The sequence below is a fragment of the Falco punctatus genome (assembly GCF_963210335.1).
Source record: "Falco punctatus genome assembly, chromosome: 10".
NCBI lineage: Eukaryota > Metazoa > Chordata > Aves > Falconiformes > Falconidae > Falco > Falco punctatus.
The window spans coordinates 34,291,180-34,301,462 of NC_137590.1; the positions used below are offsets into that span (position 1 = coordinate 34,291,180).

The 10,283-nt window shown below is 57.0% G+C and overlaps 1 long non-coding RNA gene across 1 annotated transcript; it reads right to left on the bottom strand.

The window, feature by feature from the left end:
- Window positions 1-4,027: 4,027 nt before the first annotated feature.
- Window positions 4,028-7,156, bottom strand: LOC308070916. The gene is made up of 3 exons (XR_013930923.1): window positions 6,266-7,156; window positions 5,755-6,078; window positions 4,028-4,383 (listed from the first exon to the last, which is right to left on the bottom strand). It is a non-coding gene; the product is annotated as an uncharacterized lncRNA (long non-coding RNA).
- Between the last annotated feature and the right edge of the window lie 3,127 nt (window positions 7,157-10,283).

Here is a 10,283-nt window from a genome sequence, read left to right on the forward strand (position 1 = left end):
GCGAGCCGTCCCCGCCAGCTCCTGGGCCGGTGCCCGACAGGCACGTCCGAGCAGTTTGCACACCCCGCGGCCGCCTCTTTTTGTTTCCGAGCCATCTCTTTCCATTTGCCGAATTAAAGCTGTAAGTATTTTATGACCAAATGCATCTTACAGACACGCTGCATATTTCCTGCCCCCCCCCCCCCCCAAAAAAAAAAAAAAAAAAAAAATCATCACAAAGCGCTTTACAACCCATGGATGAAGCTCGTCTCCGGTGAGAGGGCGTCTGTCTGGGATGAAACATGGCAGCGTTTTTAATAATGCACAGCAGCACCTTGGAGCATTTTAGGACAGCAGGAGAAGGGGACGGCGCTGGGCTGCAGATGGGAGCAGGTAAGGGGGAACCTCACGCTCACCTTCGAGCCCCTCCGTCTGCGCTGGGGTGACCGCAAGCGAGATGGTCGGCTCTTGCTCTCCATCAGCATCTCCCCTGGGCTCTGGTCCCTGGGGACGTGCCCCTCAAAGCTGGTTTTCAGAGGGTGCCACTGCAGCTCAGCGGATTGGTCAAGTGATACCGAACGATTAAAGTTTGCTTCGCTGGAGAGCGGCTGCATCGCCGGTGACGGCTGGAGGGAGCGCGGCTGCCGCGGGGAGAGGCGATTTCTGAGTTGGCTTTTGACTCGGGGGCTTGTGGGGTTCTTTGGTTTGGTGGTTTTGGTTTGGTGTTTTGTTTGTTTGTTTTTTTTTTGTGGGAGGTGTTTTTGGTTTGCTTTGGTTTATTTCCTCCCCTGCCTAAATCCTGGATCTTAGAGAAAATGAGTCAAAATGACGTTTGCTCCATGCAGCTGCATCAAGGCGTTTTTCCCGTTTGCTTGCTTTTAGGGCTCCGTGTGCTTATTTTTTGGACTCTCTTGCTTTTAAAATGAGACTCCCACCTTGCTAAGAAGAGAAGCAGAGGGGGGTGGAGGTTGTAAAGAGTATTGTGGTGCTGCTTGGGGGGAAAACCACCTGAAAAGCGGGTTCAGAAGACCCACCTGCCTTGGACCATAGCCTAATTTTGGGATGTTACATGAAGTCCTCCTCGTGCCCCGAAAAACTGACCTGCGCAGGTTAAAAACGGCACCTTCCTTTTTGGGGGCTACGTTTGTAGCTTTGCCTTCTACAAAATAAATGGGAATGAAGAGAAAAGGGTCATCACTTACAGCATCTCCCGCTGGGAAAAACAGGGCAGAAAATTAATTTGAATCTTTGATTTTGCATGGGATTTTTGCCCTGCGCTTCTGCTTTTTTTTTTTTTTTTTTTTTTTTTTTTTTTTTTTTGTGAGTTACTTCTGTTCAGCCTTGATCTGACAGGCCAAGCCAGCACCAGTCTTTCTTGGAGGGAGGAAAAAAATCAGTTTAAAAATTATGTATCACAGCAGAATTTGGCCCTGTAGGTGACGCCCCTTGGCTGGGATGCAGGATTTGGAACCGCTGCACGGGATGGGCGACAGCATAACTCGGCTGTGTCCCCCCCTGAGGTCTGAGAATCAGGCACAGGGTTAAGGAGAGCATCGTGGCTGGGGCTTTGGGGGGGGCTGTTTTTTCAGCTCAAGGCTGGGGCATTTTGCAGGTTTTCAATTTTTTTTTTTTTTTTTTTCGTTTTGTGCCCTCTAAGCCATCACCCAGCCGCTGCAAAGGCTGCAAGGCGGTGTTTCACAAGGTAATAAATTACTTTGATTAACGCCTCTCCCCCTGCCCTAGTGCTCACCACAGCAGGGGGAGAGGCGTTAATCAAACTCATTTATTACCTTAGGAAACTCCCCACCCACGGGTGACCTATATTGCTGCTGGCACGGGGGGTGTGCAATGGCAGGGCGAGCGTGCAGGTCCCCGCGCCTTATTTAACAGAGTGAGGTTTGATACTGGCTCTGGCTCCCCCGCCTTTCCGCTTTTATCTGCTCTAAAGGCTGTGTCAATAATACATTTCTGCCATTGAATATTTTATTGATGGTTTGACTTTTTTGCTGCTCGCAATTCCCATTTCAAGGCTGCGTGATTGTTCCTAATTAAAATTTTATGCCCTGGGAGAAGCCTTCTTGCTACAGTGGAGATGATGCTGTCCTTTTCTAGGCCACTACAGAGTGGTAGGAAGGAATTACTCATTGTTATGAGATTAAAACAAAGCAAATAAATAAATAGGTTTTTTCCCTTAAAAAACGAACCAAAAGCCCAGCATACGACGCGTACTGGAGAGGGAACAACTGGCTCACGGGCAAGGCAGGGATCCAAGCGTACCGGGTGGCTCGAGGATGCTGTGGCTGGGCGAGCGGGGAGCCGCATCCCTGTGTCCCACTGGCGCCGTGGGGCAGCTGCTTCCTCCCCTGTGGTGGGCAGGAATGGGCTTCACAGCTTCTCCCTCCTCAGATGCTTCTCACCACCAGCTCCAGTGCCACCCAAAAATCATAGAGCAAAGGATATACCCATTTTTCACTGGTGAGCAGTCCCACCATTTTGGGTGTTTCTTGGTGGTGTTTTTTTTTTTAATAAAATAAATCTGCAAGTTACCTGCCAGGCTTTGTCAGCACCAGGCACCATTCAGGAGAGTAATTCAGCACCTCCAGCCTCCCTAGGGCTCTTCTCTCTGCACTACCCGATTCTTTTATTTATTTTTTTTTAATATTGCATCAGAAAAATGGCTCCCAGCTTCTCACCCACCCACCCACCCTGGACTGTGTCAGCTTGTTAGGCCAGGCACCCTCTGCAGATGGTGATCAGTGCATGGACCAGGCCCCAGGCCAGTACAATTTCTCAAGGGCAGCACAGCTGCAGACACTTGAAACATCCCCAATTCACAGTCATGGATCCATACGAGTTCCTCAGTGTTTGGGTTTCTTCCCCCCCTACGTTTCATCTAGAGAGCGAGAAGCATTTGTGCTGCCTTGCAGCCCCTGGATTTGGCAAAGAGCTTTGAAAGCGCAGGCTACAGCACCATTACATAAGGAAAGGTGTGAATGACTAGAGGAGAAAATGCCTGCGGGTTTTGCTCCCCAAGTGGTGTACAGATGCTCTACTGCTTGCTCCTGGGCCCACAGCTCCTGCGAGGGTACTTCGCTGCAGGTGGAGAAGAGAAACTATCTGAACTGGCGTGTGTGTCCGTGCAGGGAGCGGTGTCTGCTCTCCCTGCGATGATTTTCCTTTCTCTGTCTAAGGGTAAAGACCGAGTGTGTTCTACCTTGCCCTGGAAGCAAAAATAATCATAAAGCACTAGAGGAGGCCGGGAAATTTTCTTGTTTATGGATGAGCAAGTTTCTCTCCCAATGGAACCTCCTGCCAGCAGAAATCTTTTTTTTTATAGGATGTATTATATAAGTCCCTGCTTGCATTTAACTAACTGACTTCCTCTTAAACAATTTATGTACTCCTGTTCCTCACAGGCCAGCTTGCTCCTTCGGTGAGGCTCACCACGTAGGACCTGCCACTGGCACGCGTTATAGACAGAACACGACAGGCGCTTCCTAGCGCGGTGCTTGAAGCGTTAGGCCTGCTCACTTCCCTCTGTGAAGCGCTGGAACAAGAGAACAAAATCTTTGAGGAGCACAGAGAGTCCCTTCAGCTTAACGGGCCCAACTTTCAGCCTCTTCCCCTCCTGTAAGGCACACCCCTGTCTCCTCCCAGAAATCTTACAGCATCAGTTCTGAGCGAGGGCTTTTAGTACCTGACTACTCATTACCCGGCTAAGTATCACCTTACAAATCTGTCCATTAACTACTGAAAAGCATGAAGTTAAGGGGTGTCTTCACCCTGGTGTATTTTCTCATTGCTCAGGAGCATGCTGAGGCTTTGGGGCTAGGGCAGGGGCAAAGGCACTGATGCTGGGCTTTCTGCTTCAGGGACAACCAGGTCACAGCATTCCACTCTCCTTTCAAGATACCTTCACTGGCTACAGAGGCAAAATAAGAGATGGGAGGCATGAGGCATGCAACGCGCATCTGACATCGCTGAGAAGGCACAGCCCTCCTCTTCAGATGGTCTGATGCTCTGGATTACAGTAATAAGCACCCAAACGCTGGTTTTGCACTATTTATTGAATACTTCAGGTGACAGCACAGCAGGTTAGTTTTGAATCATGCCACAAGAATGTTAAAAACAGGAATTGAGCTGTATGCTCCCACCCCGCTTACTGGAGAGAGACACAAAAAAAAAAGGCAAAAACAAACAAACTTCACTTCAACCCCTTGCCTTTGCTTACTGGAGCTGGACAGGATGGTTCCATAGGTAGCGGGAAGTCGGAAGCATTCATACCATGGTGCTGCTCATGGGAACTGGGACAAGTCTCGCCGGGTGACCTGCAGAGCTGCTTCTGCCAGTGGCATCTCCAGCGGTTAGTCATCGGGCAGCACAGTCCCAAAGGCAGGGCTACTTCTTCAAAGAAAAACAGAACGCCTTCATTTTCAGGAACAGGTTTGTTACACTAGCGGTCACCTACAAAAGGGGGTGATGGGGGACTGCGGGGCTTCACTTTCAGCACACAGACACATTCACACACAGGTGTATTTTACACCAGGTTTCCCTCTCTCCCCTCTCTTCATGCAGCTACGCCAAGTGCCTGCTTGGGACCAGCAGTGGGAAGATGCTGTAGGTGCAGCTAGGGAGGAGGAAAGCCTTCTAGGGCTAAGAAAGTGCAAACTTGTGTCCCCCTCCAACCCCCACCACCAAAAAAAGGCCCATTTGGTTTCTGAACAAGCATGAAAGCAGCTTTGGTACATTCAGGCATTTCCCCTCTCTTTCCAGCGTGTTTGAGCACCCTGGACTCATCCTGTTGGCGCGGGACACAGGGGAAGGCAACTTTGTGGAAGAGCAGATGCTCCTCCAGGACCCAGAGGGAGAAATGACGTGTGAGAGCAGGCAGAAGAGACAGGGACAGGCAAAAGGACCGGCAGAATTTCTCGGTGAGAGACTTTATCCTGCAGAGGACATTGCTCTGCCTTCCGTGCAATTAACTACTTACTGACCAGAGCACTGCCGATTCATTCGGGTCAAGCCTTTGCAATTGTCTAAGGCTCCACATGGGCAGCCCAAGCAAGAGGGAAAATACCCGAGCCCTTTCAGGGAACCTCAGCAAGCTGCTAGTGGGTTATTATCAGCTTAAGCTGCTGATAAAGCCACACTGCACTTCAAAACCGACGCTTTTCAACTAGACAGCTTCTTGCCCAGCCCCAAAATCACAAGAGAGAACTTTGCAGGAGAAGCAATCTGCTTTGTTACTTCCTCCGTTTCTAGTGACAGCCACCCTGGGCAGCTGGAGCAGTCCCTGCCCGGCTCGCCCTCCTGCTCCTCAAGGCCATGAAGCCGAGTCCCCTGTGTGCCACCATGGCATGACTGCGGGGCAGCTCCACCAGCACCCAGCCAGTGTGGCACCAGCCTGGTGCCAGAAGCAGAAAGCGGTGGGCAAAGGTGAGGGGTGGGATGGGAAACAAAATGGCAATGAAAAAGGAAAGCGAGGCTCATTTCTGCTTTTCATTTAACAGACTAGAGAGTCTTGAAAGGTGACTCATCCAGGGCAATACCAGGCACGGTTTCTTCTGTTAACACACCCTTGGCAATAGCATTCAGTTAGTCACTGACTGGGTATCAAGACGTCACCGGCTGGGATGAAGCGTCTCTTTAACTTGGTACGGAGTCCACTAGCACTTATTCCCTTTGGAGAAGAGCAGGGGAGGCGAGATGGGGGCACGGCATCCCTCCCCTGCAAGTTTACCCCTGGCTCTTGGCGCCGCAGCCCCTTCCCCTCACCTCCACTCCCCCGGGCTGGCTGCGAGCTGCCTCAACTCCTGTCAGGCTCCGCCGGGAAGGCCCCAGGAGCAGAGGAGCGGCGTGTGGGACGGCGGGCTGGCTCCACTGGCTCCTCCGCAGGCCGGAGCCTCTCACCTGGCAGGCGGGGAGGGCACGCGTCGTGGCGGCGAGGCGCGGGTCCCCGGAGGCGAGGCGGCCGCCCAGCGATGTCCGAGGAGCAGGTTAGCCGCTGTCACACGCACAGTGGAGTCGCCGAGAGCACAATGTGCGTTAGTCAGTGGCTCACCTGCTCCTGGAGGGTGACGGGGGGGCGGCGGGGCCCACCTGCAGCACAGGAGACACCGGGCAGCGTGAGGGATGGAGGGGGGGGGGTCGCGCCGTACCCGCGTTCCGCGGCGCGCCCCGGCACGGAGCGCTGCAGCTCGGCGGCACCCACCCCCGGGACAGGCCCCCCCCGCCCCTCCCCGTGCCGCTGCCAGCCGGGGGGGGGGGGTCCCCCGCCGCCGCTCACCTGCGCTCCCGCCGCTCCGCGCTCCCCCCGCCGCCGCCGCCGCCGCCAACTTCTCGCTCTGCCCCGGCCCGGCCCACGCCGCGCGCCGCGGCCCCTCGCCCCGCCCACTCCTCCGCGCCCGCCAATACCAACGCCGCCCGCCCGCCCGCCGGCCCCGCCCCTGCACGGCAGCATCCAATGGCGGCTCCGTCCCCGGCCGGGCGGGCCGGGCGGGGCGGGCCCCCCCCGGCAGTGACAGCGGCGGGCGCGGCGCGTTCGCTTCTGCACGTCGCTGCTGCGGGGAGGAACCATTTGTACCTGTTGAACCGCCGCCCGCCTCCCGCTCACCCCGCCCTGCCGACCCCCTCCTCTCCCCGCCCTCCCCGCTTCGCCTCACACCGGCAGCCGCCAGCAGCACCCCTTTAGCCCGCCGCCACCCGCGGGACCCCCACACGCACCCTACAGAGCCCCGTTGCTCCCCCCCATACACACACGCTTCCCCTCGCCTTTCCCCCCACCCCCCCCGCCCCGCGGCCGCCCCCGCCGCAGCTCGGCCCATGGTACGGTCCGCCGGGGCCGTGCCATCAGGGCAGTGTCGGGGCGCACGTAGGCCGCGCGCGCCGCCCAACCGCCGCCGCGCGCGCCGCGGGCGGGAACGGCGCGTGCCACCGGCCGTGCTCCCTTCCCCCCCAACACCCTCCCTTCCCTCCCTGTGTTCCCCTGCACCCTGCTGCGTTAGGGGCTTTGGGGGGGGCGGTTATCGTTGTTCCCGCCGGGCTGGCCGTGTGGAAAAGCCCTGTGCTCCTCACAGTGCCTTCGGCCATCGCAGGTGGGTCCTCACGGTGAAGAGATCCCCTCACACTAAAGGGGGTCCCTCACAGCAAAGGGGGTCCCCTCATGCTAAACAGGGTCCCTCACAGCGAAGGGGGTCCCCTCAAACCAAATGGGGTCTCTCACACCGAAGGGGGTCCCCTTACGCTAAAGGGGGTCCCTCATGCCAAAATGGGACCCTCACACCAAAGGGGTCCCTCAGCCTGGAAGGCCCCAGCTGTGCCCCAGGGCAGCGGTGCTGGCTTCTGGGTGGGGTGAGGGCCCAGGCACCCCGAGAGTCTTCTTCCAGTAACACCTCTTCCCTCCACAAACAGGCAGCTGAGGGCCTCCTGGATGTTCTCAGGGTAACATACTGGCTCGCTGATGTCCATCTAACTACAAGCCGGCAGCCAAGCGAGTGGTTGAAAAGCTGAAAATTTTAGGGTGCCTGAAGGAGGATTTGCCAAGCACCAAAGACGGTGCTCTGTGGGTGGGCACGGGGCTGTCCCGTGGGGAGGGGAAGAGCCTTGTTTGGGGACACACACAGTCAGGCATCCCATCTGCCCGAAGCCACGCACCTTCCACAAACAGACCAGAAACCAGGGTGCACCAGGGGAGCGGGCACGTTTGGTGGGGAGCCCCGCTTCATCATCTGCTGATGTTCAAGAAAAAACATTTTGGGTGTGAATGTGGCCATGGACCAGAGCAGCCAGACACTGCATCCCTGCAGAACTGACAATGCATGCCATCTAGCAAGACACAAGCTCTGCATCCCTTGTGGAAGCTTCCTTGGCACCAGCTGTCATGGCTCCGACGGGTGTGTTGCAATCTGGTGCTCTTCCTGCAAGGTGTGGTGCAAGACTTAGAAGCAAAACCCAGCGTGGGCTCCGTGAGAGCTGGTGGCAATTCCCCACCAAAAGGATTTCCCTACGTGTTTTGCTGGAGCGCCTATCTATGGCTCTGCTCTCCCACTGCCAGGGGGGAGGGGGGGACAGCCCCTGTTCTGTGTGACAGCCTGCACAATGACAGCCTCTGTTGTCGTTTGTGTGTGTGCTGTGTGTGGTTTTTTGTTTTCACCCAGCAGCCGTAGGGAAAAAGTCACGTATTTTACGTCTTCCCCAGCACAGGGCTCGCACTCAGATTGGAGCAGTCAGCTGCAGTGCACACTGGCCCCTGCGCCCTCCAGGTTGAGCAACACAAAGAGCAAGGCACAGCCATGGAAAATACTCGCTTTGCTTCAAAATAGGTATTTGGTGCAAAGTAACACGGCCAGGTACTGCCCTGACACCTCCGGGCCGGCCCTGCTGCTTCTGCCGGGCTGCTGCACGGGGCACAGGGCACGCGTGCCGTTGGCTGCTGTGCTCCGCCAAGTCCCTTCTCTCTTCTTCCAGGCGGTGCCTTACATTTTGAGCTTTATTTAGAAAACAGGTAAATAAATAAAATCCTTCTTCTCCTGCCTGTAAGTGCACAGGGAAGCAGTGTGTTTGGGAGCGGTGCTTGCACAGCTGGCTGCCTGCACAGCTGAGCCCTGCACGTTGCTGGGACCTCCCTGGGCACCGCATTAAACCGGCCAGCACGGAGCAGGGCTGGAGGGCGGCCAGCTGGGCAGCGGTGGGCCCAGCCCCAGCACGGGGGCTGACGGGCTCTGGGGGTTCCATCTTTGGTGTCTTTAAATGAAGGCTGAGCCCCCTGCCTTGGCTCAGGGAATGCTCTGCCATCGCCCCGGCGAGGCGCCGGGCCGGGGGCTTGGCTGCAGCGCTGGTGGGTGCTGTCTGCCCTCAGCCCCCGCTCCCCCGCCAGCTCCCACCCAGCCCGTGGCTCAGCCCTTAATCTCCAGGATGAAATGTCCTGCTGACACGGCCGGTGCTGCCCCGGGGAGAGCCCCCGCTCACCCCAGCCCCACAGCTCTTCCCTTTGTTCCCAGCCAGCTCCAGGCCTGGCGCTGCCAGAGCCGGGAGAGCCGGGAGAGCGGGGTGCCAGGGGCTGCCCCCCGGCCTCCTCATGCAGCAGGGGCTGTGCCGGCGGAGGGACGTGCCCCCAGCCCCGCGGCCGGTGACTGCCTATCAATTAACCTGCAATTAAAAATGAACAGCAGACCCCCTCTTTCCAAACAGACCCTGTCTTTCCTAGGCAGATCCCGTCTTTTCAAAGCAGATCTCGCCTCTCCAAACAGACCCTGTCTTTCCTAAGCAGATCCCGTCTTTTCAAACAGATCTCGCCTCTCCAAACAGACCATCTTTCCAAGCAGATCCCGTCTTTTCAAAACATCTCATCTTTCCAAACAGATCCTGTCTTTCCAAAACAGATCTCATCTTTTCAAATAGATCTTATCTTTTCAAGCAGATCTTGTCTTTTCAAAACATCTTTCCAAACAGATCCTCTTTTCAAATGGATTTCCTCTTTTCAAACAGATCTCATCAACAGATCCTGTCTTTCCAAACAGATCTCTTTTCCAAACAGATCTCATATTTTCAAACAGATCTCCTCTTTTCAAATAGGTCTCATCTTTATAAATGGATTCTGTCTTTTCAAAACGGATCTTATCCTTTCCAATAGATCCTGTCTTTCCAAACAGATCTCATCTTTCCAAACGGATCCTGCCTTTCCAAACGGATCTCATCTTTTCAAGCGGATCCTCTCTTTCCCCAAACAGATCCCAAACTACCTCCCGAGGAGGCGTGGCGAGGCCGCGGCCCCTCGGCACCCTCAGGGCCCCCTCGGGCCCCGCAGGCCGGCGGCCGCAGCCCCAGGGCCCGGCAGCAGCGGGACGGGCGCCAGGCCTGCCCAGCTCCGGCGTTTCCCGGGAGAGGCCCCGCTGTGCCGCCCGGCCCCGCGGGTGCGGCCAGTGCCCGGGAACCGGCGGAGCGGCAGACGGGGACTGCCAGCCGGCGGCCGGGGGCTGGGGCTGGCGCCCGGTCCAGGCGGGGCGAAGCCGGAGCCGGCCCTCCCACGCCGTGCCCGCGCTGCCGTGCGGCGGGAGCGTTCCCCTGGGCTCCCCGCGGCGGGCGGCAATTAACGAGCGTCGCCCTCTGGGAGTACCGCCCGCCCGCCCGAGCCGCGCTGCGGGACGGCCCGGGGCCGCCGCCCTCCCCCCGCCCCGTCCCCAATGGTTCAGCCCAGCGCCTCGCTCCCGCCCAGTGGTTCAGCCCCGCGGGCGCCTCTGCCGGCGCCGCTGTGACCCGGAAGTTTTCTCGTAGCACTTCCGGAGCGAGGGGGCTTCCGGCCGCGG